The following is a 6000-nucleotide window of genomic DNA, read 5'->3' as shown; positions in this document are numbered from 1 at the left end:
TCGTTTTTCATCATTTTGGACCACCATGGGCTATAGCCCATATCGTACGGCATACTATAGCACGCCATTTTTCATCATTTTCGAGGATTTGAAAAAATAAAAAAAACGATGGGTTATAGCCCATTGTTTTTTTGAAATTTTGATTTTTTTTTTTATCCTCGTTTTTCATCATTTTGGACCATGGGCTATAGCCCATATCGTACGGCATACTATATCACGCCGTTTTTCATAATTTTTTAGGATTTGAAAAAAAAGAAAAAAAAGAAAAAAAAACGATGGGTTATAGCCCATTGTTTTTTTTAAATTTAGATTATTTTTTTTATCCTCGTTTTTCATCATTTTGGACCATGGGCTATAGCCCAAATCGTACGGCATACTATAGCACTCCGTTTTTCATCATTTTTGAGGATTTGAAAAAAAAAAAAAAAAAAAAAAAAACGATGGGTTATAGCCCATTGTTTTTTTGAATTTTTGATTATTATTTTTTATCCTCGTTTTTCATCATTTTGGACCATGGGCTATAGCCCATATCGTACGGCATACTATAGCACGCCGTTTTTCATCATTTTTGAGGATTTGAAAAAAATGAAAAAATGAAAAGAACTATAGGTTATAGCGCATTGTTTTTTTGTTTTTTTTTATCCTCGTTTTTCATCATTTTGGACCATGGGCTATAGCCCATATCGTACGGCATACTATAGCATGCCGTTTTTCATCATTTTTGAGGATTTGAAAAAAATGAAAAAAAACGATGGGTTATAGCCCATTGTTTTTTTGAAATTTTGATATATTTTTTATCCTCGTTTTTCATCATTTTGGACCATGGGCTATAGCCCATATCGTACGGCATACTATAGCACGCCGTTTTTCATCATTTTTGAGGATTTGAAAAAAATGAAAAAAACGATGGGTTATAGCCCATTGTTTTTTTGAAATTTTGATTTTTTTTTGTATCCTCGTTTTTCATCATTTTGGACCATGGGCTATAGCCCATATCGTACGGCATACTATATCACGCCGTTTTTCATAATTTTTTAGGATTTGAAAAAAAAGAAAAAAAAGAAAAAAAAACGATGGGTTATAGCCCATTGTTTTTTTGAAATTTAGATTTTTTTTTTTATCCTCGTTTTTCATCATTTTGGACCATGGGCTATAGCCCAAATCGTACGGCATACTATAGCACTCCGTTTTTCATCATTTTTGAGGATTTGAAAAAAAAAAAAAAAAAAAAAAAAACGATGGGTTATAGCCCATTGTTTTTTTGAATTTTTGATTATTATTTTTTATCCTCGTTTTTCATCATTTTGGACCATGGGCTATAGCCCATATCGTACGGCATACTATAGCACGCCGTTTTTCATCATTTTTGAGGATTTGAAAAAAATGAAAAAAAACGATGGGTTATAGCCCATTGTTTTTTTGAAATTTTGATTTTTTTTTTATCCTCGTTTTTCATCATTTTGGACCATGGGCTATAGCCCATATCGTACGGCATACTATAGCATGCCGTTTTTCATCATTTTTGAGGATTTGAAAAAAATGAAAAAAAACGATGGGTTATAGCCCATTGTTTTTTTGAAATTTTGATATATTTTTTATCCTCGTTTTTCATCATTTTGGACCATGGGCTATAGCCCATATCGTACGGCATACTATAGCACGCCGTTTTTCATCATTTTTGAGGATTTGAAAAAAATGAAAAAAACGATGGGTTATAGCCCATTGTTTTTTTGAAATTTTGATTTTTTTTTGTATCCTCGTTTTTCATCATTTTGGACCATGGGCTATAGCCCATATCGTACGGCATACTATATCACGCCGTTTTTCATAATATTTTAGGATTTGAAAAAAAAGAAAAAAAAACGATGGGTTATAGCCCATTGTTTTTTTGAAATTTAGATTTTTTTTTTTATCCTCGTTTTTCATCATTTTGGACCATGGGCTATAGCCCAAATCGTACGGCATACTATAGCACTCCGTTTTTCATCATTTTTGAGGATTTGAAAAAAAAAAAAAAAAAAAAAAAAAAACGATGGGTTATAGCCCATTGTTTTTTTGAATTTTTGATTATTATTTTTTATCCTCGTTTTTCATCATTTTGGACCATGGGCTATAGCCCATATCGTACGGCATACTATAGCACGCCGTTTTTCATCATTTTTGAGGATTTGAAAAAAATGAAAAAATGAAAAAAAACTATAGGTTATAGCGCATTGTTTTTTTGTTTTTTTTTATCCTCGTTTTTCATCATTTTGGACCATGGGCTATAGCCCAAATCGTACGGCATACTATAGCACTCCGTTTTTCATCATTTTTGAGGATTTGAAAAAAATGAAAAAAAACGATGGGTTATAGCGCATTGTTTTGTTTTTTTGTTTTTTTTATCCTCGTTTTTCATCATTTTGGACCATGGGCTATAGCCCATATCGTACGGCATACTATAGCATGCCGTTTTTCATCATTTTTGAGGATTTGAAAAAAATGAAAAAATGAAAAAAACGATGGGTTATAGCCCATTGTTTTTTTCTTTTTTTTATAATCCTCGTTTTTCATCATTTTGGACCATGGGCTATAGCCCATATCGTACGGCATACTATAGCATGCCGTTTTTCATCATTTTTGAGGATTTGAAAAAAATGAAAAAATGAAAAAAAACGATGGGTTATAGCCCATTGTTTTTTTTAATTTTTGAAAAAAAAAAATCCTCGTTTTTCATCATTTTGGACCATGGGCTATAGCCCATACCGTACGGCATACTATAGCACGCCGTTTTTCATCATTTTTGAGGATTTGAAAAAAATGAAAAAATGAAAAAAACGATGGGTTATAGCCCATTGTTTTTTTGAATTTTTGGAAAAAAAAAATCCTCGTTTTTCATCATTTTGGACCATGGGCTATAGCCAGGGGGGCAGTCAGCCAGATATTTCGTGAAGCCTCATTTGAAATCGGTAGTTCATATAATGGCCTGTTGTGGCGCTGGACCGGACCCAAAAAGCCCCATAGCTCCATAGAGGCCCATGTATTTTGGCCCAACTTCACCTAGACTGTATTACCTTAATAAACATGGTCATGAATACTTTCTTCTTCCAGTCACTAGTTTAAAGTCTCATTTCTAATGTCATAATATTCTTTTTGGAAAATTATGGTCCCATTAATTAAAAAAATTACCATAAAGAAAAAAAAACATCGCGTATGTTCTGAGGGGCGTGGCTACCATTACAGTCTATGATCGGGATTCCCCTCCCACTCGAGTCAAAATAAAAACCAACGGAGAAGAAGGGGGGAAGTCCCGCCTCGTTGTCTGGGCAGCCAATGACCAGCTGGTATACAAAACGGAGCCAGCCAATGGCCAGCTGGTACCAAAGATGGCGACTTACATCAGGAATTAGCATATTATTACAGGCTTCATTTTACGTTCATGTTAGACCTGGGGAACGCTTTGTCCATATTTTTTACAGTCTATGGCTATAGCCCATACCGTACGGCATACTATAGCACGCCGTTTTTCATCATTTTTGAGGATTTGGAAAAAATGAAAAAAACGATGGGTTATAGCCCATTGTTTTTTTTTTTTTTGTTTTTTTTATCCTCGTTTTTCATCATTTTGGACCATGGGCTATAGCCCATATCGTACGGCATACTACAGCACGCCATTTTTCATCATTTTTGAGGATTTGAAAAAAATGAAAAAAAACGATGGGTTATAGCCCATTGTTTTTTTTAAATTTTGATATTTTTTTTTATCCTAATTTTTCATCATTTTGGACCATGGGCTATAGCCCATATCGTACGGCATACTATAGCACGCCGTTTTTCATCATTTTTGAGGATTTGAAAAAAACGAAAAAATGAAAAAAAACGATGGGTTATAGCCCATTGTTTTTTTGAATTTTTGAAAAAAAAAAATCCTCGTTTTTCATCATTTTGGACCATGGGCTATAGCCCATACCGTACGGCATACTATAGCACGCCGTTTTTCATCATTTTTGAGGATTTGAAAAAAATGAAAAAATGAAAAAAACGATGGGTTATAGCCCATTGTTTTTTTGTTTTTTGTTTTTTTTTTTATCCTCGTTTTTCATCATTTTGGACCATGGGCTATAGCCCATATCGTACGGCATACTACAGCACGCCATTTTTCATCATTTTTGAGGATTTGAAAAGAATGAAAAAAACGATGGGTTATAGCCCATTGTTTTTTTTTTAATTTTGATTTTTTTTTATCCTCGTTTTTCATCATTTTGGACCTTGGGCTATAGCCCATATCGTATGGCATACTATAGCACGCCGTTTTTCATCATTTTTGAGGATTTGAAAAAAATGAAAAAAAACGATGGGTTATAGCCCATTGTTTTTTTGAAATTTTGATATTTTTTTTTATCCTAATTTTTCATCATTTTGGACCATGGGCTATAGCCCATATCGTACGGCATACTATAGCACGCCGTTTTTCATCATTTTTGAGGATTTGATAAAAAAAACGATGGGTTATAGCCCATTGTTTTTTTGAAATTTTGATTTTTTTTTTATCCTCGTTTTTCATCATTTTGGACCATGGGCTATAGCCCATATCGTACGGCATACTATAGCACGCCGTTTTTCATCATTTTTGAGGATTTGAAAAAAATGAAAAAATGAAAAAAACGATGGGTTATAGCCCATTGTTTTTTTTAATTTTTTTTATCCTCGTTTTTCATCATTTTGGACCATGGGCTATAGCCCATATCGTATGGCATACTATAGCACACCGTTTTTCATCATTTTTGAGGATTTGAAAAAAATGAAAAAATGAAAAAAAACGATGGGTTATAGCCCATTGTTTTTTTTGTTTTTTTTAATCCACGTTTTTCATCATTTTGGACCATGGGCTATAGCCCATATCGTACGGCATACTATAGCACGCCGTTTTTCATCATTTTTGAGGATTTGAAAAAAATGAAAAAATGAAAAAAACGATGGGTTATAGCCCATTGTTTTTTTGAATTTTTGAATTTTTTTACGTTTTACGTTTTAGAGTTTTACACCGACAAAAACTGACAAAAATGCTTTTTATTAAAGAACGCGGGACGCAGCAATTCTAATCGCTCGCGCTGCTACTAACTAACACCCGTGGGACACTTGAAATCTGAATGTTTATATATACGGAAATCTTGTAAATGCAGTGACTGCAAAAAACAGGGCAAAGTTACTGCATGACTGTCATGATAATTATCATGGCAGTCATGTTCCAGGGCTACTAATTAGCTATGCCAGTCCACCAGTGGTCCTTGAGGGTGGTTCCAGGTGGTTCCCAAACTTCCCATGCAGCTATGGCGTTTAACCAAATGGACCCTTAATAGATCTTTAACTCGAGATAGAATGGAACCAAATGGACCCGTCAAGAGTAAAATATATTTTTAAATACCTGCATTAGGCTAATTTACCAGAAGTCTTGTACAATTAGATGTAAAATAATTGTCATTTGATCAATGTTTTCCTGTTATCTCTCCTAATGGTACCAAAACAAAATCAATGTCAATCAATGTGAAAAGGGTTGAAAGCACTGAGCTAAGCTAACAGTAACACCTGCAAACAACACTCACCTGAGTATGATCAGCTGATGGACATAAAGCCAAAGGCCTATACTTCTGTTTCCACAGCTTCTTGTATAGTTGTTGGTTTTTCACCAGCCTGGTAAAAACACTGACGACTCTCATTAACTCCATGTACTAGGCCTACATGTCAATAAAAGTTACATTCCGAGGTGTTTAATATTAAAACAAACGGATTGTTGTAACAAACACTGTCTCCAGAGCAGCGTGGTTGTTGGTCGTGCAGGTATGACCAAAAAGTGGCGTCACTGGCGTGCACGAGCTGATGACATGCACGTGCGTTATTATGGATCCCACTTCAGCTCAAGCAAACCCCCCCTCCAGTTTGAGGTGATAAATTCCTTAAAGGGATAGTTCAGATTTTTGGAACTTAAGTTGTATGAAATACTTATACTTGCCATTAATATAG

Source organism: Protomyctophum parallelum (genome assembly GCF_964188405.1).
Source record: "Protomyctophum parallelum genome assembly, chromosome: 11".
In the NCBI taxonomy this organism is placed as follows: Eukaryota; Metazoa; Chordata; class Actinopteri; order Myctophiformes; family Myctophidae; genus Protomyctophum; species Protomyctophum parallelum.
This window is presented reverse-complemented; position numbering follows the sequence as displayed.